The 26,493-nt window shown below is 30.2% G+C and overlaps 2 long non-coding RNA genes across 2 annotated transcripts; one reads left to right on the top strand and one right to left on the bottom strand.

The window, feature by feature from the left end:
* Window positions 1-4,924: 4,924 nt before the first annotated feature.
* On the top strand, window positions 4,925-16,175 carry LOC111634591. Its single transcript, XR_002758248.1, has 2 exons — window positions 4,925-5,128; window positions 16,094-16,175. It is a non-coding gene; the product is annotated as an uncharacterized LOC111634591 (long non-coding RNA).
* Window positions 16,176-22,642: 6,467 nt separating this feature from the next.
* Window positions 22,643-25,583, bottom strand: LOC111634596. The gene is made up of 3 exons (XR_002758250.1): window positions 25,511-25,583; window positions 25,223-25,429; window positions 22,643-22,868 (listed from the first exon to the last, which is right to left on the bottom strand). It is a non-coding gene; the product is annotated as an uncharacterized LOC111634596 (long non-coding RNA).
* Between the last annotated feature and the right edge of the window lie 910 nt (window positions 25,584-26,493).

Here is a 26,493-nt window from a genome sequence, read left to right as displayed (position 1 = left end):
AAATCGAAATTAATAGAGGAAATAGAATTATAATATAACCCTGTCTATCAGATCTGTTAGTCCAATATCGAACTTTTTGCATATGTCTACAAAAGCATTTTATTTATAATTAACATAACTTCACAGTTTGTCATTTTTAAATAACTCTTCTTTATTATACTGACCGCAGGGAAAATTTCGGAATATCTCTGGCAGATGATTGATACTTTAAGACACAGAGAGAGAGAAAGAATTTCAATCAATCTTAAAATAAATTTCAGTTTTGAGAGTTCATTCACTCCTCGATATATGACCATTTCATAAGATCGATTCGAAAGAATTCGAAATAAGGTTTAAATTATGGAAAGTCGATAGCCTATATTTTGAAAGTTTAACAGCATCTCTGCGATCAAGCTGTCATCGCCGCACCTTAAAAATAATGCGGATGGAAATAAAAGTCGCATTGTCAGATTGAGGCCCTAAATTAGACGTTCGTTCACGAACTGCACGGGCTTAAAACTATAAACAAAGATTACATCCCAACTTAATCTTACCTTTCCCTTTCTACCCGACCTCTTATCGATTGGCATTAAGTTAAACCTTTTCCTGTTTCATTTTGGTGATGTGGAAGAGTGGATTCTTTTTAGTTTAATTGGATTAAAATTTTTATTTTAAAACAAAATACTTTATCTAATAATTCCAGAAGTAAAAGATGTTTTATATTATTAAATTAATAATATATTTTTTTTTAAATCGAGGAACAAATATTCAAACAATTAGTTAACATAGCCTATTATGTTTTAAAAAAAATATATTCTATAGAAAAGCCACAAGAAACATTAGCGGAATATAAATGATAAAGAATCTGACTAAATCTAATATAGGGATGGAGAGCCTTGACCTTCCGTATGTAGGCCTATGTGGGCCGAACAGATACAAGTAAGTGGGTTTTCTTGACTAGTTATCATAGATATCAGGAAGTTTCAGCTTTTTAAATGACCAGAAATTGATTGGACAAACAATCTATGACTTATAAATAGGTTTAACTAACATTGAACTAATATCTTCTTTTTTAATTTTATATTTTAGCATGGTAGATCATTAGTGATTCCAGATAAATTAAATTCTTAATAATTCATAAGACAGTCACAGAAAAAAGAAAGAAAGCGATAGAATGAATAGGTTAGAGTCTGAAGACCCACTCAGAACCGTTGCTATACTAAGATTAATGAAATAGTTCTCCGGTGGTACAGTCTTTTGTTTGATCCTCATCAATGTCAATTCTGACATACAATATTCTATCGGATATTAAAAAGACATTTCGCAACAATTCATTGAACTTGTCCCCTGACCGTCCAAACTGTCGTGAGGCCTAGCTGTCAGGAGATAGAACCACGCCTCTTTCTAAACGGCCCCATTCTATTCTTGACATTAATTAGAGCTCATCTTCACGTCCTTGAATCTGACGTCCGAAGTCTAAGTTTTAAGGCTAACCTAATTATAGTCCAGTTTGATTAGTAGTCCCTACTGTTAAATATGTGAATCTCTTAATGTTTTACTGACGTGACCTTAAGTTAGCCAATTAGTTTTTTGATGACCCCGAGCGAAGGAAGACAACTCGAAATGTAGTTAATTTGATTTCTCATCATATGCGTATGATCATTGTGACTATTACGAATACGTTACTTTCTTCAAATTTTATAATTATCATTGCATAAAATAATTCGATAGTCATAACTGTATTTTTTATTTTTTAAATTTAAAATTATAACATTTTTTTTATTGTTTTTGTTGAATAATTTTTTTATATTTTGGAAATATAATTTTTACTAGGTTATCAGAAAAGATATTCATGTAAATTACTCAAGCACTAAAAGAGGAGTATATTTTCTTAAAATCTAGGTTACGTAGTGGATCTCACTGATCCAAATAACTTTCCATTGAAAGAAAGCCACGTGAGCTGCGTGGAAACAGTCCTCTTTACATCTCTTCACATAAATAGAGCGGTTTAAGGCAATTCACATCTCCATTACTATTCTGAGTGGGAATATCAGGTGTAGAAAAAGCATATATATCTTCTAGCTTTCTAAGTTATTATACAGGAACAGTTCCGCTTTGTTATTTTTCAATGTTTTCAATACCGGAAATAAGTCTGTCATTTTAGTTTTTATTTCAAGAATTATATAGGCCTAAATTAATTATACGATTTTCTTAATTATAGGTGTTAACATAAAAATGCTTAACCGGTAGGCTAACAAATAAGTTTTTGTTTTATATTTCGATTGTTCGAGTCGACTATGAATAACGATCTGTAATGGCGGCAGCGCCGAATAAAGACTGCTCTTCATATTAGGAATATTTGTTAAATAACTAGTCTATGATTAAGTCAGCTGCGTGCCTTCGCGGCACCCTTGTTGAGGCGGGGCCATTGCCGATAACTTAAGAAAGTGCAGTTATCGCCGATGCCTAAGTGAAGAGGATGGTACAGATCTGTTATCAAGCTAGTACCGAGGGTGGGGAGAACATTTGGTTATCGAAACTGCGTTCAGCAGAATATAGATGCGTTATTCTTAGGAAAGTGACACCGTATCTATCTTGGTATCCAGAACACGGCAAAACCAAATGGATAGTCTCACCCGGATACTCCGATCAGAAGAATGGAAGCGAATTTCTTATGAAAATAATCGCGTTTACTACTCGTTGTGACTGACGATTTTGTTTATGGTGTCGAGATACAAATGCAGGTGCAAGTAAAGTAAGTCTAAATGAGTTATTCTCGCCCGAAGCTCGGGATCTAGCTGACAATTGTTGATAACTTGTCAACTGATTTGAATACAGAACGGTCAACGCACTCGACGAGCTGTCCGTTTTCGATAGAGGTCTAACGCCGACAAGAGTTTTAGGGATTTATTTTGGATGTGATTTAATACTTTAATTTATAACTGCGGGCGAAATAGAACTATAACGAATCTCTATTCAAAGGGAGAAATTTATAAAATGCTTTTTTTATGGTTGGCTGTATCTGGTGAATTCGGGTCAACCGTAGTCTCAGCGACTAGTTTCGCATTACGACCTGTTAATGAGTGACGGTTATTGGAGAAAAAAGACGACGCGAGTCCACCCAAAGCGATGTCAAGACGACAAATTGCTTCATTGAACACAGACCGCAACTTAAACCTATTATGTTGGCACAAAGATTCCACCAGGTAGCGTGGTCACAACGGAGCTGCCTCCAGGCTTTGATTGGGGTGTGGTCCTCGTCCCGTCTCCCACTTGGCAGAACCCTTAATCTATTCATTTATTTGCTTGGCGGGGACACCCGACGCCAAAGGCAACCAAAGATTCCTAAAGTGTTTGGCCGAAATCTTCATAGGCGCTGGCTTCATCGTAAGGAAAAACCTACGTAGAGAACCAACGACTCCATTATACGATAATTATCACAATATTGTCGTAAATTTCGGCATTTAAAAAGATAGTTTAAAACAAAAACAACTTTAGTTTAAACATTGTTCTATTACATCGACAATGATGTGAATACAAAGTGAACGTTAGATGGCTACTGTTAATCCACATGAATAAAGATCTAATTTTTCTTTTTCTTTTTTCTTTCACTAAATTTAAAAACGAATAAAGCTTTAAACAAATTGCATTCCTTGTAGAAACGAAATAAATAATGCTGTAAAAGTGACATTTCTGCCTACGGATTCGAGTTTTAGAAAAATCAACTGTTTTCGACTAGATAATAATCTCGGTAATAATTCCTCTACTGTTTATCATTCCTAATCACAGATCTTTCTTAATCAAATAAAGAAAGTATTTTCTGAAGAATCTATTTAGAATTGCTATTGATTAGATCTATGTTATTTTGTTCGATCATTTTGCTAATAATTTAAAGCAATATTTTCGGTTTTGTTTATTACTTAATAAACAAAACCAAAAATATTCTACAGATTATAGCTATTTATTTATAATATAAAAATTGGATTGATATAAAATAATTCGTTTGATAATTTATAAAACTAATTTAGATCTATACTGAGATTTAAAATGTTTTTAAGAATATTAATTTTATTTTTAATTTATTGTACGGTACAGTACATTAAAGCAGATATGAGATTATTATAAGGCTTACTGTTATAGCTTCGCTACATTAAAATGGGACTTAACATAAGAAGCACTTTTAAAAATTTAAATTGAGATTAAAACTATAAGCGAGAAAATTTTAGTTATTTACGAATATAAACAATGGAATATTTTTGAAAATGTGATTGATTAAAAGTGTAAATTATAGATTTAAATTATGTTAATTAAGTCTATTCTTTAGACAAGTTTTTATGTGCATTAAATAAGCATTATAATAGATTATAAAGTCGATTAAAACAGATTGTTTTTGCTTTACATTGAAATATAATCTTCTGGAATCAATTTATATAAGAATTAACTTTAATGTATTATAACAGATTTAATTAACTTTTTATAAATTATCATGTTGAAATTTTCCTGAAAAAAATTAATAGGTATTTAGGCTACTGCTTTTTGGGTAAAATGAAACCATGAAAGAATTGAAACTAACATTAATTATTCGAAAATAAAAAAGGTAACACTCCTTTTATTAATCAAACCTTTAAAGTTGGCAAAATNTCAACGAAAATGTGTATTACAGAGAAAATCTTTAATTATTAGTTATTTATTTTTAATTTTACCAATAAAAATGATTAAATTTCATACGTTTATTTAAAAAAAAAATGGCACTATGCTTCTCATAAAAGGGCATTATTTGCTATTTGCGGGAAGGCGGAGGGGGTGTTGCGATCCGTCAACTGTGAACGGTAGAAATGTCAGCAAGATTTGGTATTATGGTGGGTGGTCCACGTGGCCCACGATTTTCTTCCGCCCTCGAATCCGAGGTGGCCAACATGAAAATATATCTCAGCCCTTCCCTTACTCCAATACATATAGGTCTAGTTGTTCGAGTTTTTGAGTCTCATCTTTTCTAATCATCTTCTAGTCATGCCTTTACTACTGGAAAAATTTTGGATATAATGCTGCTGAAATGGCTTAGAATTTTTGGTTTTCATTAATTGAATTGTAATTTTTGTTCTACTCTTACAGGAAATTATTTCGTATTAATTATCGCATTCATATTGAGGTAAGTTTTCATATGTAAAATTATATGGTATTATGGATTTATGAATAATTTACTGATGATTTTATTTGTCGACTAATTTATAATTATATTATATTATTTAAATTTAAAATTTATTTAAATAATTTTTATTGAATCTGCATGATATTCAATACCATAATATTCATTATTTCGAAATATATACTGTAATATAAAACTGTTATTTACGTTTTGTGGTTTTGTTTTGAACAGCGCAGATTGAAGTAATTATTTGGCGATTTTATCTCCGTTTTATTTAAATAAAATAATAATTTATTTATTCTTTTATGCTGCAAGTTAGCGACTAAGTATTTATGTCCAAGTATTTTTAATTCGAGATCAAACTTGTTCGATTTTTCAAACGTGTCACATTGCAATTAAAGTTTCTTTTCTCTATTCATTAGAGGTCGTATGTCACCGGACGGACATCAGATTTAACGACTAGAGCGACACCTATTCCCATCATTTTGCAGCACTATAGGAGGTGGGGACGGGCTGCACGAGACGAAGGGAGGGCGTTTCGCCGTGTCGTTGCACTATGACCCGCGCTCCACCCAATTTGCGGACCACGAAGCATTCCACCCCCTCCATCAGACGAAGAGGTGCTGATAGCTCCATTATAGTCGTTGATTGATGTGGTACCAATCAGATGATGAGAGATTAGCCATAACTTTGGGGCGTTTCGACTAACTGACGTATGGGACGAGGTGTTGAAGTATGAGATGTGGACCCATCGTTGTCGGTAAATCATTGGAAAAATCTTATTTATTTGGGATTGGAAAAGAAATTAATGACTGGCGATGCTGTGATGAAATGCAAGTCTTATCTTTCTTCCGTCTTCGTTTTAGAATCGGTCCTGGAAGGCTGATAAATGCCTGGAAAGATATCAGTGATGGTTAAACTGGATAGTCTACTTCATAGATTAATATTGGCACTGCAGATTCGATAATCTTTGACCCGATTTAATAGAGGCTGATTTCTTTAGTATTAGCACCTGGATTACCTTTTTTATACTATTACTTTTATATTCGTATTTAATTTCTGTCCCTTCAATTTTTTTAGATTCACTTCAGATATTCATGTGTCATACCGAAACTAGTGATTATTTAATCCATGAAAATCTTTTCTGAAAAAAAAAAATTCGAAATGTTTTCGTGCCATAACAATTTTTATAGGTGGAAACTAATAATGATAGACTTTCCTCCTATATAAAAGACTCTCCAAGGGATACCTATATTTCCTGATTCGTATCGAAATGTCTATTTGAGATCTGACAAGTCTGATATATATTACATTTAAAAACCGCAGTAGAATCAGTCAATCAGAAGATATCGCATTTCTAGAAATAATAATATTCAAGAGTGTTGTAAATCATCATGTTGTCTCACTAGACTTAGTTTCTATATTGATCTCTAGATGGCGTTAACGCTCTTTTATTATAAATTCACCTTTTCAAGAAGTTACGATGAAGTTCGTTAAGTATCTTAAAATTTAATAAGAGTTTATTCAAACGTGCGCTTTATTCACAAATATTAGTCGACATAAAATGTTTTAATTGCTAAATCTATTGATCAATGTTGTCAACCTTGAAAAAGTTTTTCCTTTATTCCAGCTTGGTATCCCGTTAAACAAGTATACATTAGCCAGTAGTTATCCACTTTAATTTTATATGGCTTATAGACAAAAATAAAATGATTCGTTAATAAAGGTTAAAAAAAAAGGAAATATAACCACTTTAAACAATAGAAAGATTTATCGACTGTTAACAATCTATCACATTGATTAAGATCTTTTAGATAAATGTTAGATCATTAAAGGGAGACGGAATTGAAATGGCCCACTTCTTAGTTGCTTGTGCAACTGTACAGCAGATTAAACAGGAAAAAAACGGAAATTAAAAAAGTGTATAACAAATTAAAAAGTCAAGAATATATATATAATTCTTGATAAGGTAATAAATTTGGGTTTTAAAAAATCCAACTTTAATTACAAGAATTTTTATTGACGTTTACATTAAGATTTAATCTGTTTATATTATTATTATTGTTGATTTTAAAAAAATAGAACATAAGTCAATACGACGAACACTGATAGAAATCTAAATAAATTTGACTTTAATAAGTAAATAATTGGTGAATAATTTAGCTTATTTTGGGTAATTATTAGCTTATTATTATCCTATTTCGTTTTACAAAGTTTCGTGTTTACGTCAACCATCGGCAACCGGTCGCTAATAAATGTTGTAGACAGCTTGTTAACTGCCAGTGGCTACACTTCTCTGCATAGTTTCACTTCAAAATCATTTCCATGAGTGTAAAAATTTAGAAATATATATTTATTCCGTTAATTATGTTTACATTAAAATACACTCGCTTGTAGAAAAATAAAGATACACAAGTATAATTCTATTATTTGTGATCATAAAGTTTAAATTTATTAATTTAAAACTCATAAGAATTAATTATACGTCTTTATGCATGGATTATTATTTTTATACTCTTTAATGAATACTTCATTTATGTATTCAATGCTTTTTAGAATAAAATTGGGAATAATAAACTCTATAGTCTAGTGATTACAAAACTTAATTTATTTTCATTTGATGTAGGCTGTATGTGCCCATAACTGACTTGTAGAAATAAAATATTCTGTAATTTATGCTGTATTATAAGGGAATTTCACTTATGTCTTAGCATCTTCCCTTTTTGTAAATAGATTACTCTAGTTTTTATATCTATCTATGCAAGTATTCTGGAGTAATCATTCCATAATGGGATGATTATTCCAAAATACTTAAACAAATTCTAAAACGCATTATATTAAAAACGGTTCATAAAGGGTATGGATATTAGTTTTAAATTATTTATTTACTTTTCTTGTCTTTATTAAATAATTATTTTAATATTTTATTATAGATAAAACTTTTAAAACGCTCATAATTTATCATGATACGTTACAAATCTCTTAAAGTTTCTAAACTTTAAGTTATAATTAAGTATTACATTTTTTGTATGATAGCACAATAGCTCGAAAGATTATTTTATCAATGTGAAAATTTACAGTTCGAATTCAATTATTATTCTCTTGATTTGTTTTATAAATTACTCAGGTCGGTATTTCGATCTAGATTCTTCATTCATACTCATTATTATAGATCACGTAAACAAAAATGGCAAGAGTGTAACATCACATAATATATTGAAATTTGGTGGAAAATTCGATTCTATTTTTCATGATGGACGTCAGTTTGAACTAAAAGACGGCAATGCAAATATTTATCACTGAAGTAGGATTCGAATTTATGATACAACGAACGAAAAAAACATGTAGTGTGTACAGAACAGTATAGTAGCCTACGTTCTCCCATTAAGTCTAAAATGATTCTCAATGTTATGTTTTGTGTGAATATTGCAAACATCGTAATGAAAACTCTCTCCATATTAATACATCAATTTAAATTCAATTAAGAATCATATTGCTAACTCGAAATATTTAGACGACGGCTATCGAGTAAACATTTCTATTAAAGGAGCCTGTGGAATTTCTCCGATATCTTTCCGCGGACACGAAACAGTAACAGATAAGGACGAGATAAGGCAATGCGATTTAGTTACCGATAACCATTGAATCGACGTTTCACGACCGGCCGCTCGTGTACCAACAACACGAAACATTCAGTTTCATTCTCGACCACGCGTCGAAGTGCGTGACACGACGTATTAATTAAGCATCCCACGCCCGAATGACGTCACGACAACCATTAACGCCTTTCCAGATACGGTAGCGATCTCGTAAGCCCGCAGCAGGCTCCGAAGCACATGGCTGGAAGCCACATCGCTGACTTAATAAGGACAGCAAAGTGTCAAACTCGAACGCATTCAACCGATACGAGGATGGAATCGAAAAATTCCATTCGATGTCGAATTGCAACTCCACGAGCGGTTGTCACCTTTGGTTATTCATGGGCCTAAACGTGAGATAAGAACAATGTCGTTGGGAAGAAAACAACCAGAAAAAGACAAGGTCTTTCGAGTAGAACCACAAACATGCAGTCAAAGGCCGATAGGTTAGCTATAAAATAGAAGAAACTCGTGCAGCAAATTTCGTTTTTTTCATCTAGTCTCTATTACACCACTTTATTAGCTTCTTGCACGTTCTTATAATGAATTTTTGCATAAATTTCTAATTGCAATCCATAATATGTAATTACTTAGTTTTTTATGAAGTAAAACACTCGAACTTTCGAGTGGCTCCTTTATTAAATCATACTATTAATTTTTTCTTCTTCGAACAACTTAACGAAATTTCCACTTTGTATTTGTTAGCTTGTAGGATTCATGAAAAACTGGGTTATCGTTTAATCTATTTACAGATCCCGTATTTTAGACTTTAATTTCTATATCTCATTTCATAAATTACTGCTTTTTTAAANTGAGATTATTATAAGGCTTACTGTTATAGCTTCGCTACATTAAAATGGGACTTAACATAAGAAGCACTTTTAAAAATTTAAATTGAGATTAAAACTATAAGCGAGAAAATTTTAGTTATTTACGAATATAAACAATGGAATATTTTTGAAAATGTGATTGATTAAAAGTGTAAATTATAGATTTAAATTATGTTAATTAAGTCTATTCTTTAGACAAGTTTTTATGTGCATTAAATAAGCATTATAATAGATTATAAAGTCGATTAAAACAGATTGTTTTTGCTTTACATTGAAATATAATCTTCTGGAATCAATTTATATAAGAATTAACTTTAATGTATTATAACAGATTTAATTAACTTTTTATAAATTATCATGTTGAAATTTTCCTGAAAAAAATTAATAGGTATTTAGGCTACTGCTTTTTGGCTAAAATGAAACCATGAAAGAATTGAAACTAACATTAATTATTCGAAAATAGAAAAGGTAACACTCCTTTTATTAATCAAACCTTTAAAGTTGGCAAAATGAGTAAAAGCTATAAAAAATAGATGAAAACATATATTAAATATTTTAGATTTATATCTTACTTTTCTCGGCATAACCATTATAATTTAATAACAATAGAAACTAATATTAATGCTTATCATCGGCCGAGAAGAGTGCAAAAACTCGAGTTTCACAATCTATCCCATTTTTATCCTTGAGATAAGGTTAAGAAATCATTAATTCTCAGCTATAAGTCTATAGATCTTCTAAAATTATAGGCTAAATGATTTATGAACTGTCATGCAATAATTTCTGCAATAAGTTTTAGTTAGATGTTAAATGATGGCGGAATATCATCGCAACAAAGTTTTGTCAATATTTTTGCAGCTGGAAGCTACACGGTCGATTATTGCACAAGCCTCGAATTATCATTTTAAGCATTCGCTATTTGTCTTACAGAACTTATCAATCTTTAATTAAAATTCTTTATTACAAACCAATAAATTTAAAACGGTTGTTGAAACATTTTAACTGAATTGTTATTAAATTAACAATCAAACTGACTGGTGGATTTAATTAGATGTAGCCTACGGTTTTAATTAATTTTTTTAAGCTTCGGTTTAGAAGTCTTTTAACCCTTCGGGAATTAATCTACACCGAATGAAAATTAACGAGGTAGATGAAGAATAAGAAAGGAAACCAGTTCCCGAAGAGTTTTTACTTGTTTTATTCCGTTAAATACTCACCATTTCCAAATGACACAAAGGCCATGTTTTGTCAGTTATTTCTAAACGACCAATTAATCCGTCATTTCCGACCGAATGCTAGCTACATACAAATGCATTCGCTTTCGTGTCATTTCAATCGTAGTTTGTGGTCACGCGATGAAATTCCATTTACGTTTCTCCAACGATAGCTCTATGATAAGAGATTTGCTTAAAATTCTTCTATTAATTCAATTTGTATGGGATTGTTGCAATTTAAACAACAATTAAAAAAAAAAAAAAAAAAGCTTTGGTGTATAAATTATTTGAAGGTTAACGGTGAATGTGTCAAAAGAAGCCCACACTTTATGATTCAAAAAGAAGATATTTTAATGATTACTAAAAGCTTTATTGTGCTATTGAATTGGGTGTTAGTACAACGGAAATTGCTTCAAATTAAAAAATAATAATAAAAAAATTTGCCCCGAAGAAGTTACAGCTGGAATTGAAACTCCTCTGCGGTTTCAAGAAAATGGCAAAATAGAAATATATAATTGCCACATCCATAGCTGCAAGCTATATTAACTCAACTAGAACATAAAAATTTACGTGGAATTCTTTGAAAGACTATTTCATCAAGTGAACGGTTTATAATTAACTTGTAATTTGCATAAATTACATTTTAAATTTCGCTGATGATCATAAAAATGATAATATACCTAATTTAATTACATAAAACAATTATACCAATTTTTGAAAATTTTCTTAGAAATCATCTACAGATAAAATCTTAAATAACATGGAAATAAGTAATAACATTACCTAATCTACTTGTAATCTATTACAAACGTTTTCTTTTAATTTTACCGAAAGAAAGTAATTTTTTTCAGGATGTATGGAAGTAACTTCATCCATCGATCAAGAGATGCGGAGCTATTTTCAGGATCTCCAAATCATAGATCACACCCCCTAGTGTTGTGTTGATACAGCTTTATTTGTATCCAAAGCGGACACCGACCTGGCGGGATACAGTTTAGCATCCTGCAGTGCTCCATAAACACAGGAATCTCCCAGATAAGAAACGTCCAAAGGGGATGAAAGCAGTTAGGAAAGATTTCATCAATGCGATGCTCTGTTGGAATTTATTTTTTTACTGGTTTTAACTGTAAGGATAGTATTTTCAAGTGAATGCAATTTATATAAAAATATTTTTATGTTGAAGTGTCTACAAAATATATGTAACTTATATAGATTTTATATATAGGTTATATTTAATTTATCATACAGTTATTCTAAGTAGGTTTGAATTAAGAGTTTATTCATTAACAAAATATTTCATTGTGAGACAAAAAAATATGCTCTTACATCAGAAAAGAAATTATTTATTTATAGTTAACCATAGTTATATTCCAATATTTAATAAAATTAAAATCTGTTTATCGTGAATACTTTAAATATAAATCATTCGTTTCGTTACATTTAATTGAATTCTCTACTGTTTTAATACTAAGAAATGCAAATAAAATGTACTGTACAGTACAATACAAATAAAAGCAACTCTATAAAATAGATAGTTTAATATATTGTAGAATACATTTTTTTTTAAACTCATAACACCGTGTTCAGACAAGCTCTTCTTTCGTTGTTACGTTACGACTGGCTAATCAAAGAAAGAGTTATTGATATTTGTAACGCCTTAAATATAAAAATATAATGTCTTTTTTGATTGGCCAGACGTAACGTAACGTAACGAAAGAGGAGCCTTTCCGAACATAGCTTAACTCATAAACATATGATTAATAAATTTACATTAAATAAATTAATAGGTATTTAGGCTACTGCTTTTTGGGTAAAATGAAACCATGAAAGAATTGAAACTAACATTAATTATTCGAAAATAAAAAAGGTAACACTCCTTTTATTAATCAAACCTTTAAAGTTGGCAAAATGAGTAAAAGCTATAAAAAATANGTACAGTGATTTATATGATAAAATACAATTACCTGAGATAGTGACCATTAAGCTGGTATTACACATAAGATATATATACACATATTTAAACACGGGAGGAGGAATGAGCAAATAGTGCTATCATATCAATATACATGCACCTGAGGATAGTATAATGTGTGTTAAAATAAAAAGTGGTATGCACAAAACTAAAAAAGTATATATTAAAAAGGTGTAAAGTCAATAAAGCAACCTTTTTCCTCTTAAAGTGTTCCTGTATGATACGTTGTTTATAAATTTCAAACTATTTAATAAAACAAATATTATTTTTATTTAACATTAATATCAGGTTTATCAGGCCCTACTGCTGATGTTAGAATCGACGAGTTTCACATTGTTGTAAGGCTTAGGCATTATTTCTGCTCTATAAAGCTTACGTGGGTTTTAAAAAATTACGTGTCAATGTCAACCAAATTGTAAAACGACACGTGGTCGAGTAATTTGTTTACGGAGCAGAACGAATGTTTCAAAATTCTCTTCAATGGAGATGGGCGGACAGACGCCCGATTTAAGGAACAAGTTTATTGGCAGTTGTTCATATCATTTCAAATTATTTTTCCAATCGAAGAAGTAAAATAAAACAAACTATATTAATATGGATTTGTCTTTCCGGCTTCATAAATTCTTCGATGTTGCTCTTCGATTAACACATTAACGATAAGTCGCTGTTATTAAGCAGTGACAGTTGTCGATGACCACATAGTAAAGCAGACAGTTTGCGAGTAGTGGCTCCTCCCAGATTTACATACGGAGCGTGTTAAGGACGAGATCAGAAAAGGAAAAAAGACTCCATCTGCCGGAGGTGCTCAGCAATGTATAGTCAGGCCTATAGAAGGACACGCCCCTGGTACCAAAGTTGTCTATCGGGCGTAGGTGCGTAACTCGTTCCTTCCGTCGGATTGACCGGTTGTCGAAGGACTTGCTCTACTCTGCGGGAATAACAATTCAAGGATCGTTTTTTGATGATTAACGGTTTACATCTTAAAACGAAACACTTTTCCCCCAAATAGGCAATCGATACTCTGAAAGTACTGAGAAACTGGCTACCGATTTCCTGCAAATGGCCAAGATAAAGAAGCTAGATAGCCTCGCAATATTTAAGAAGTTAGCAAAACGTTATTCTTATTTTGACAGAATAGATACGTAACTTTTTACCTGCTTAAAACATTTATCTCGCCTTAAAAAGTAAGCCGATAGAATTGGTTCTTCGACCTTGTACTCTTTGATATCGATAAGATCGAAGAAGACTCGCCTTTCCTTCGTGACATAGATTAAAAATAAAATCATTCTAATTTGATTTTAAATTAGGGATTATTTTATTCAAACGTCAATGAGTTATTAAACTAAAAAGTTATATCATTAAAATATTCAAAAATAGTTCTGTAGTGCCATTAAATAATCTACAAAATTTTAAATTATCTTCCAGTTTCTATTGATCCTTTTTGTAAATACATCAATAAGAATATTATTTTTAAATTATAATCTATCGTAAATTATCTAAATAGCTTAGAGGCTTCTCCTGATTGAATATTTACAACCTTATTTAAATCCAATCAATAATCAATTTATACGAGCCTGAAAGAATAACTCGTATAGGCTAGTTTTAAAGTAGGCGCATCGTGATTTTAATTTAATGTGAAATTTAAATAGTTCTTTTGTTAACAATATTCATTTAAGAATGTTGGTTTCTATTAATTTTAAGCGCCAAAGAATGTAGATTAATTGTGAATTAAGAAGTCACGTATAAAAACCATTAAGTTCTGTGACACGCATAGACTTAGTCTAAGGAATCACTAAATGGTCGGAGGTTGCGCTTCAACCATATCTAGCTTTTGTTACAAAGTCGATTATAAACGAAAGATAGAGATCCATCAATCGTTTACTGTCAGATAAATGTTTTTGTCTTAAACTATGACTGATGACCACGTTTTCTATAAGGGATTTCTTAAGAGTCTGGTTAATGAGAAGGACGTTTTAACTAATTTTAAAGGATCTTAATGAATATCTTGTTTTCGTGCGACTTAAGGAATAAAGGCAGTTTAATAAAGGAGTGAAAAAGTTTTTAAGTGGGAGGTGACAACGACGAATCATCATTTATTAAACGGAGAGGTCAAACTGTCTGTAGAGTTCCACCAATGGCAGATAATAATAGGGTGGTTCGGTAGAGCTGTAATTAGCTTGGATTAAGGCTAAGAAGAGAAAGAAGACCGGCAAATTAACCCTTTGCTTCCTTAGGGCAGAGGTGAATTAGTATCCAAAAGAATAAATTCGGCTCTGATTTAGAAATTTTCTATTAAAATAAGGAAATGATTTTTATTAAAGAATAGAAAGGGGAAAACATTTGTAAGATTCTATAATTTCCTAATTTCAAATAAACTGCAGGTCTTTTTTTTTTAACTATTGCAAGAACACTGTTTGGAAATATGCGTTAAAAATTATCAGTTGAATTTGAATATTATTCTGGCAATAGGCCTAACCGTAAAATATATTGCAGTGATATATCAATATATCAAAAGACAGTGATAAAAAGAGGATTGTCATATTTTCATGAAAAAAGTTAAAAATGATTCGATGGCAAATGTTAACATCAATAAAAAGGAAAAAAAAAGACTTACAATAGAAATTAAAGTATTAAAAAATAAAGTATAAAGACACTTCTCAGAATACTAAATCGAGATAAACCTTAATGTAAACAGAAATCAAATCACCAGGAAGATATTGACAGTCTTCGAAGACAATTAAGACTATGAATGGAACAATGGGACAAAACGAAGTCTTAAACCAAAAAAAAAAGTGATTAATTGACCATCACATAGATAGAATTGTTTGTAGATAGTATCAAAGTTGCTTGTTATTAAGCCTTTGATGCATAAAATTAAACAAAAAAGGCAGTTCAAGTGATGATCACCAACAGATTTAAAAAGTTGGATCAAACTCGATTGTGTAGAGAGGAAGAGAGCGTAGGAAGAAGCCCCAATTATCAAGGTTAAAAAGTGCGTCAGAAAGAATAAAACATATAGACCTACTACTTATTGCATAAGGTCTAAGCCTGTAGATTCATTTTTTGTTTAATGTTATAAGCCTTTTTTTAACTTAAAATTATTGATAACGGATAATTATACTTGACAATATAACTTGGTCATTGATTAGCTGATCTATTGGGCGTAAAAAATTTGCGTGGTTAGAATAGTTCATGTTAGTAATTTTAGTATTTTTATTGCGTTAATGTATTTTAATAATACATATTGAACAAAATTACTATAGATCAAATTTGAATCAACTATACTGATTTTTATTTTTGTTTTATATTTACAGAGCAGACATATGAATGAATGGTTGAAGAAAAATAGGTGCGTTCTTCAAAAACGTTTGCAAGATCACCTGACCGGAAGGGAGGAAAACAAAATTGACTGAGAAGCTAAGAACAGGTGCGGAAGTGATCCACGCTTCATCGTTAACGCCTTTTTAGAATTAGTGATGTCACTGAATGGAAATTTAATTAGATTTGAACGATCTTTTCGTGGGAAGATATGATATTTGAAAAATAATCAAAAATTACATGGATTACAATTTTGGATAATTATCAACCTGCGAATAACCTTATTGATTAGACGAGTTTATTAGTCTTGTATTTGAAGTGAAATGTCGAATAAAAAATAAGAAGACCTTCTATGAAAACAGAATGATGGAGTATAACAGCCGAACGAATACGATGCATATTACGTCTTTTTTATTCACTCCCTACGCAAGGGCGGTCACATGACTAAGGACGGGAAGTGGACTCGCCCATAATATGCTGCGACAACATACGACAATCCTCCCACCTCATTTGGGCGGGGGTGAGGTTTGTCAGGGCGGGGTTGATTAGTGGAAGGTACCGTATATCTCTTGGGCCAGCCCTTGACACATTTTACTGGCTTTTATAAATACATACTTTCCTAATTATGTCTATCGGCAAGAATCGAGAGGGAGAGAAATCTTAGCGCCGCATTGCGGATAAAACAAGAACTAGGTTACTCTATTCATCGAAATTCATTAATCTTACGAGTCCAATGCCTGAAGATATGTTCTTTCATCTATTGAATTTATAAATTTAAATTTCTAGACATAATTTTTATTATTCTTCTAGCGCTATTTTCCAATAAATATTTATACGAATTACGAGAATCATATGTAAAAAATATTAGTAGAGAAATAGACCTGAAGTGAATAAAATCTACTGTTTTCAAGCTAACTTTTCTCTTTCTATCTCCAGTCTGTATGCACCTAAATGATCTAGGTTTAACATTATAAGATTAGCAAAAACGATTTAAAATGTTGACTCTGTAGTCTCTATAATCGTTTTTGATTCTGTTGATTAGTAGGCCTGAAAGTGTTCGTATAGATAAAAAAAAAAAAAAAAGGTGGAGTTTCCGAGAAATAATTTATTGATTACTTATATAGTCATATAATAAAAAAGAAAAGAAGAATCCAGTAAGGGCAAATGACTGTATTTTGTCATTTATAGGCCCACCACGTCTTTTATGGATCATAACAGGAAACAGAAATTGTTTTATTCCGAAAGAAAACAACAATTTACTTTACTGAAGGCAGATTTTGATGATATACGATCCTTTGTCTTCGTTTGTTAGACTTATTAAGAATTCTAGCCTCGGTTTACATTATAAATCTTTAAATCGGAACATTATATAGTAGAGTGGGAGATGGTCGAATACTCTTCCCTCATTTATCTGTGTTACGATGTAGCTACTCGCTAACTCAAGCTCATTTACGTATCGCAGATCGCAGGCAATTTACTACACCTCGCAGACTATTTATTTGATTGTTGTCTCATTTCCGGAAGTTTTCTTACAAAATATTTTCTTGTCTTCATTTCCCTATCTCATTAAAGAAAAGTTATAACGTACTATTGATTGCTAGGATCCGGCTAACAACAGCCATAAAGTCCACTACTACAAGCGAGTTAGTAATGCTTGAAGGACGCTTCATTCGAGACACCGAAGATAAGTCAGCCTGAGGATATTGTCTCGACTCTTGGTATCTTTCTAGGTTTTTGCCTCCCAGCTCTTTTTCATTAGAAAGTTTGACTCGAAACACGTCTGTCTATTGCTACAGGTGATATTTATGTTGTTTGCCAATAATAAGGACCATGCTGGAATGCTGTAAGATAACATTACTTAATCTAACCTGGTTCAATAATTCATTCGTATCATAACTAAAAAATTCACATTTGAAGTGAGCATAGAATGATTTAAAGTTATTTTATCACTTTCGCTATAAATTTTTAAAATCTTACAAAGAAACAATGATACATTATTCGATTTACATTCGATATTTTTTATCGCAAGTCTATGAATGAAATTACAGTCGTTAGGAAGTCTCAAAATTCAAGGATAAAATTTTAAGATTTCTGACGCGAATTCTTGAAAGAACCTTATAGCCTACACAAGGTGGTCTACTAGTAAAAAATTCATAGTAGGCTTAATTTATGGTAATAAATGCGAATAGCTTTGTAAGTTATATAAGTTATGATTTATGTGTGATTTGTCTGGAAATTTTTCTCAACTTTTATTATTAAGTTTTAAAGACAAAGAATTTTCTAAAGATATTTTCATCTTCCAGAATTCTTATCTTATCTTAATTCTAACTGCGTGAATATTTTTACATTTGCAAGAGGCNGTAGTCTGACCCTAAATGACCCAAGTTTGGCTTCTACACTCTTACTATTGAATAACCAATGAGGTTCTTTGACTGGGCCGGCACGGGGTTATACTTTGACTTATTGTCCCTCATCTCTCAAATGCCGGAAGAGTTGAGTAGAAATAGGAAAGTGAAGGAGGATCTGGGAGTGAAACTGACCAACCTAGCGGACATTGTCCTCTGTTTTGGCGCCCAAAATTCTGCTTTTAAGAAAGTGGGTGCAGTGATGATGGTGCAACGATGGTCTTACGGAACCGAGGTGAATTACCTTCAAGGTAAAGGGCGGTTGTTCTGCGTGGTGCGATATCGTAGGTGATCTGGTTTTATGCTTAAATGAAAAACTTTAGATCCTTTGGAAAATAAAAAGATGGGAGTTGGAAAATCTATAATTATCATTTAAACGGCTATTGATTTTTATAAGCTTATGTTAGTGAATGATATTTAAATAGTATACTCGATTAATCAATATGAAAAATAGATCAATAATGTAACCTACGACATACAAAACTTGAGAGAAATTTTCATATAACATAAACTTGTTCTTGCTTTTTTTTATTATATTTTTGTACTTTTTTTAAAATTAAAATATAGAGATTATTCATAAATATCACCTGTAGCTAACTTATAAGAATATATACAGTAAATTAAAGTTGATGTGACCTACTAAAAAAAGGAACAAACAAAAAAATTTCAAGAATAATAGCGTTATTTTTAAAGTTCCATGCGAAAATTAACGGAAAAAAGCAAAATAATTTTATGTTTGCGAAATAAAAAAACAAAAAATTAAATGTGCTCGAAGCTTCTTTCCTATAAATCGTTGTAGCCTATTTCTTAAATCATACAATTTGATAAAATTAGGTAAAATCTTTTATTTCATAATCCTAGTTTTAATACTCAGCATATGCTCTTTCAATAATTAATATTTATAAAAATTATTTTACATTCCTTATGAATTTGCTCAGTGCCAGTCTTTTAAAAGAGACTGGCACTGAGAAAAGTCAGAAGCTGAAGAGGGGTCTAGATCGGAAATACATTCTGTGAAATGACAATTCCGTGTGCTAGATTTCGCCATATTCTTTCAGATAAAATAGGACTTATCACACAGGAATTATCAAATTATGTGATTTAAATAAAAATTAAATCTATTTTTTCATTTATATAAACTTTATAAACATATATAATAATCGACTTTTTAAGAAATTATCATTTGAAATTACATTTTCCCTCTAATGATATAAGAATAATTTATAATTTTCTTAATAGTTAATTCCTTGTTATTGAAAGTCCGGAGTTGAAAATACGATATATATATATGTATATTATTAGGCCTATATACTGTATCTGGAGCAACTATTACTTGTTCTCTTGTAATATTAGTAGATTTAGAAGCTATCTAGATTCATTAAAATAATATTTCAAATTATATTCTGTTTTTATATTTACAAAATTATCAATAAAATTACTAAAATTTATTTATTTTTTAAAAATTTTTCGTTCTTAACACCATGCGCCTGGGCAAACTCTCTACTTGACCCACTCTTGTTAAGATTATGAAGAATAAAATATATAAAGAAGCGTAAGTTTATATTCCCATTTATTTTGGCATCATTAATATATTTTCTTATTGTTTTGCTTTTCTATCCAAGGAACTTTTAACATTCTTTTCAGCATTCATGTCTCAAAGGCTTTACTCTTTATCTTATTGTCCCTATTTATTGTGAAAATCTGTTAATAAAAACTTTCACAATAAATTGTCTCAAGCAAGAAATTCAATTGTTAATAAAATTGTTTGTGGTCTATGATATAGACTATTCAATAAAAAATAAATAAATACTGAAATAACATGTCACATTACAGTTTTCGACGTTATAAAAACAAGTATTATTGCTATAGTAATAGATTTAATCTCATAGCTTAACATCATCATCTTATATAATAATATATTTATTCTCAGATTAGAGGATTATAGTTTAGAATTTATGTTCATAAATTACTAGGTAGCTTACATTTAGAAACTAGTCTGTACTTAGGTGAAAAATGGCCATAAATTGATACACAGATTGCTTGCTTTAAGAAATTCTTTAAATAGAGTATAATAATATAAATTTAAATATTTAAATATATTTATAACATGTCGTAAGATATTAAATTCAAGCTGAAATTAAATAGTCGTTACTTATGTAAATGAGATGAAACAATTAGATTCAGAGATGTTATTAAAATAAGAATAATGTTGGAACAGAAGAAGCAGAAATTGAGGTAGAATTTTACAGAAAGGTATAGGCTACTATACGTAAGCCTATATTTTAATGAAATGTGATGAAAGGAGTATAACTCTTGATAATTATAATTTTTGTATATCTTTTTATATAAAACGTAATACTTTATTGTACTGTATTATAAATAGACTGTAAGTGCAACATACAGCGTGTCAATTTCCATAATTCTCCAAAGACTAAGCTGTGTTTTGTTCTTTATTTTGTCAAAATGATCGATCATGTTCTTTTTTTTCTGAAGTGTTATCGGAAACTTTTTCTGATAGTCATTACAGCAAATATTCTGGTTGGATTTTTTATATTTGATTATATTCAAATTCTCAAAATCGAAAATTTCTTTTTTAACTCTTCCCCGAGGGCCCAAAGAGAATTTTTTTCACGCCCATTATAAGTTCTTCCATTCACAACGAAGCAACTTAATGGTGAGGAAATGAGTCCTACATATCCGTGCCAAATTATCCACGAAGATTTCTGAGGATCTGAACAGGATTCGGACTCGCACCTCTCAGAATGCCAAGCATGTGCCTTAATTAACCTATTTGTATATCTAAACTGTAAAAATTTCAACGTGTAATTAAAGAAAGTGACCAATCTAACAACAAATTGCATCACAAACGTATATCAAAAGCAAATTGATAATTAAATGACAATTAACTTAGGAAAAATAGAAGAGAAGAGGCCTTGTATTTTTTGTCAATATTACTATACAACATTTAAAAATATCTTTCTACATTTACGCAGAGAGATATTAAAGTAAACAACATATAAAGTTTTTCAAAATAAAATATATATTATTATTTCACATTATAGCAAATAAAATAATAATAGAAACAAAAACAAATAATGAAAACATTGTAGGGGTAAAAAAAGACCATTACTCGTGTCTATGATGTCTTTGTGAAGATTTATCGCGACATTTCTTTTCGTATCGTAAATGTTCTGATTTTATAAAGTAAACACGGACCACCACACAGACATCCATAGATTATTTATAACCCTTTCTTCGTTACAACAAGAGATAACAATTTGGATGAAAGCATTTTTATCTATAATTTTGTGTCAAAAATAGTAACCAGTGGACATTTATATGAATTAAAATTGATTTCTAGTTGTCTTTCCTCCTTCGACCTTGGCGTCTTGTAGTCTGACCCTAAATGACCCAAGTTTGGCTTCTACACTCTTACTATTGAATAACCAATGAGGTTCTTTGACTGGGCCGGCACGGGGTTATACTTTGACTTATTGTCCCTCATCTCTCAAATGCCGGAAGAGTTGAGTAGAAATAGGAAAGTGAAGGAGGATCTGGGAGTGAAACTGACCAACCTAGCGGACATTGTCCTCTGTTTTGGCGCCCAAAATTCTGCTTTTAAGAAAGTGGGTGCAGTGATGATGGTGCAACGATGGTCTTACGGAACCGAGGTGAATTACCTTCAAGGTAAAGGGCGGTTGTTCTGCGTGGTGCGATATCGTAGGTGATCTTGTTTTATGCTTAAATGAAAAACTTTAGATCCTTTGGAAAATAAAAAGATGGGAGTTGGAAAATCTATAATTATCATTTAAACGGCTATTGATTTTTATAAGCTTATGTTAGTGAATGATATTTAAATAGTATACTCGATTAATCAATATGAAAAATAGATCAATAATGTAACCTACGACATACAAAACTTGAGAGAAATTTTCATATAACATAAACTTGTTCTTGCTTTTTTTTATTATATTTTTGTACTTTTTTTAAAATTAAAATATAGAGATTATTCATAAATATCACCTGTAGCTAACTTATAAGAATATATACAGTAAATTAAAGTTGATGTGACCTACATTAATCAGATAAAATGAAATACTTATTTCTAGTATTTTTGTAATGATATTTAATTTTGAGTTTGCATAAAAAGAAATACAAATAAAAGAATTAACTAGTTTAAACTTTAACTGTTTTCACTAGCAATTCTCAATCAGTGGTACACGTACCACCGAGGGTACGCAAGAAGGATACGTTAGTGCTACAAGTCTATACATAGAAGGCTCAGATGTTTGCGAGTGAAAAGGGATTGAGAACAGCTGGTTTAATTATGAATAATGACGAATCTCCAACTTCTTGAATCAAACTTCTATAAAATTAAAANTCAATGCTTTTTAGAATAAAATTGGGAATAATAAACTCTATAGTCTAGTGATTACAAAACTTAATTTATTTTCATTTGATGTAGGCTGTATGTGCCCATAACTGACTTGTAGAAATAAAATATTCTGTAATTTATGCTGTATTATAAGGGAATTTCACTTATGTCTTAGCATCTTCCCTTTTTGTAAATAGATTACTCTAGTTTTTATATCTATCTATGCAAGTATTCTGGAGTAATCATTCCATAATGGGATGATTATTCCAAAATACTTAAACAAATTCTAAAACGCATTATATTAAAAACGGTTCATAAAGGGTATGGATATTAGTTTTAAATTATTTATTTACTTTTCTTGTCTTTATTAAATAATTATTTTAATATTTTATTATAGATAAAACTTATTGTATAAAATTTGTGTATATTTTTCATCGTAGAAGCAACAAATTTGATTGACATAAACTAAACAGACTTACCATAATGGAAAAATAAACTTTAAACAGTCATTAGAATTTATAATTTGACAATTTTATGAAATTATAAATTGACACGTCAACTTTTATAAATCGTACAAGTTTTGTCAGACAAATATGTTTGCATTTGTAAAAATTATGAAAAATTTATTCTTGTTTAAATACAATATATCAAATAAAAGTACTTCTAAAGCCTGAAAGCTTCATTTAGAAAATATTTATTTTGTTTCTAAACGCTAAGAGTAGAATTTAAATACACGTTACGTTCTATTATTAAGACTAATCGTAATTTTTAAAAGTTGTAAACGGTAATTAATTAACTTTCAGTTTTATTATTTTGACTGTGGACATGACATTGACGCATTCTACATTATGGTTTTGGCATTAATTAATGTTAATAAATAAAGAAAATGTTAATAAATTTAATAGTTCTCATTATCTGGAAAATTAGTTCAAGGCTCACTAGAAATTAATTAATTAAATGAATGAATGTGTTTTTTGACGGTATAAGCCCGTGGGTGTTGATTTTACCGTTGACCCCGTCCTTGCGAGGACCACCTACCGAAGAGTAGGAGGTAAACTGACAAACAGAAGTTCATTGTGATAAGAAAAGAGGTGGAACCGTTGCTAATTATTTCTATGTTAATCCTTTGACTTAATATAACGATATGTCTATTTAAAAGCATCGTCTTCAGAAGCTTTTCTTGAAAAGAATTCAAATTTATATAAACAGTATTCGTGCGTAAGTGTATTTTATACGCAGTATTTTCTTTTTCGTGACGTAATAATTATCTTGTAATAAATGAAAATGAAGTAAGGCATCATTCTCTTACATTTTGCTGAAATAATTCAAAAAAATAAAATTTTTAATGATATTTTATTCAATATTAATACTTAATACTTCGCTAGTTACTACACATTTTTACATGTTGTATTAAGGTTTTTTCTTTCTTTTTTTTATGTTTCGATTGTGCTGTTTGAATAGCTTATAAATGAAGAAGTAGGCGAAAATACTTTTAATATAAAAAGATTATAACGTTGTTCTAACATTAAGTTATAATTGTAAAAAGGAAAAAATAATTTAAAACATTTAAAAAAGATTATATTTGTATCAATAGAAAACTTTAATAGGTATAATGTACTGTACTGTACAGTACAAGAGATTAAATTGTACAAAAAAAATCTTATTCATATTTTAGGAATTTTTTAATTTAAAAAACTGCATTTTAAGAACAAATTGATGTAATATTCTCCATGACAAACTAGGCTTATCATTAACATTTAAATTAAAATGTTAATGACTACTAAATTATTAAGATTACTAAATTTATAAATTTAAATTTTAGCATAAATTTTAATAAAGTATTAATTTGAAGAAAAATTACTGATGAATTACAGCATATCAAAATTTCGGAAGGAATCGAGTAACATCCTAATTACCACTATTATAATAATGACAGATTTATCTTTAACTCTATCAACGTATTTTAATTTGTAGCAACGACTAAACTTTTTTTTATGTTTGTTTTTTCACTTTAATCTATCTTTGCTCTTTATTAATTCTGTTACGGTAAGCCTGTTACGCCTTCTGATGTTAATGAATAAAGAACCCGAGTAGAAAGAAGATGAGATTTTTGTTAAGATACAATGACACAAGCCGATAAATTTTAAAAAAGAATACAAGTAAACTTCAAATAAATGTTCACAAATTTAGAACTAAGAATAATTGAATTATGTTCTATTTCTAGTCATTAGGAATTAAAATTGAAAACATTTTGAATGTTGTAGATATTGCGGATTATATGACGAATGTAAGTCATTATAATTTATAACTGTCAAAAATATCTAGAAAAAACATGGAATTCTTACCTAAATTTACTATAAGTTCGGGTGACTTCTATCCTATATTCACGTATCTTCCGCATGATTTATAACATCGACGGAAGGCCACGTGATGGTTACATCAGGTGATGGCCTCGAGCTCCTGTCGATAAAGGGGTCGTGGGGGTCATAGGGGCAGGTTGCTCGGCGCCTCTGTGGGTGAAATTCGCAGCGGGTGAAACACTCACTGTCCTACTACCCGGGCAGAGAACGGCTACTGTTACTTTGTACAGTTTGACTAACTCGCAAAATATCAATGTTTATTTTTCGACCTACCTACTGCAAGCATTTCAAAAGTCAAATAACAAACACAGAAGAGTCTATTTCATCGAAGTCTTGCCAATATTTTCTATTCCTTCAACTACATAACTACAGAACTAACAAATAAGTGATCTATTATCAATCGAATTTTATAATCATATTTTACTTTTTTTACATGTTTATATAGTATATAAAAGGTTCTAAAAAATCAAACAAGTAATAGATTTCTAAACAGATATTAATTATTTAATTCTTAATATAGTACTCTGAATTTATCAATATAACTTGTAGGTTTAAGTCGAGATTTGCATAATATTTTAACCTGAATAAAATAAATTTCCATACATAAGGGTTTAAATCAGATATCTATACTTACTATTGACATATGATAAATTATATGCCTAACTATTTTGAAACTAGCACGGTTAAACTATTTATAAGCCTAAAAATATAAATACTCGTAAAGAATCTAATATAAGATGTTATAAAAATAATTAGTTCAATAATGCAAGATTATATCAACCTGACTTAAATAGGCATCTCCAGTTGCAGGAAAAAATAATTATATATAAATATAGAGTATTATTACTTTAATAAAAGCTGAAATAAAATTTTTAATAAACAGAATAAAAGCATTACAAAGGAATATATATATATATACATTTATTTTTATTCTTAAAATATATTCAACGAATTTATTTAAAGTACGAAATTTTAATGCGCTTAACAAGAAAGTCACGAATGCAGAATTCATTTCTCTTTTCTTCGTTGATGCAAACATTTAAAATTTAAATTAAATTAAAGCGAATTTTTGACTGAATTATGACAAGTGTGAAATAAGTTAAATAGAATCTGACGTCAGCTTCCATCACATGATACCAGTTTTAGTTGAAACAAGTCGACGGTTCAAAAATAGGAAAGAGTAATGAGATAATCTTAGAAACTTGTATTTCTGAATTGGAAACTAGGTTTAACAAGAAAGTACGGTACGTGCGATA

The sequence above is a fragment of the Centruroides sculpturatus genome, unplaced genomic scaffold (genome assembly GCF_000671375.1).
Source record: "Centruroides sculpturatus isolate CEXI.00-Female unplaced genomic scaffold, Cexi_2.0 scaffold75, whole genome shotgun sequence".
NCBI lineage: Eukaryota > Metazoa > Arthropoda > Arachnida > Scorpiones > Buthidae > Centruroides > Centruroides sculpturatus.
The sequence above is the reverse complement of the archived record's forward strand: the minus strand, read 5'-3'. Positions and strand labels throughout refer to the sequence as shown.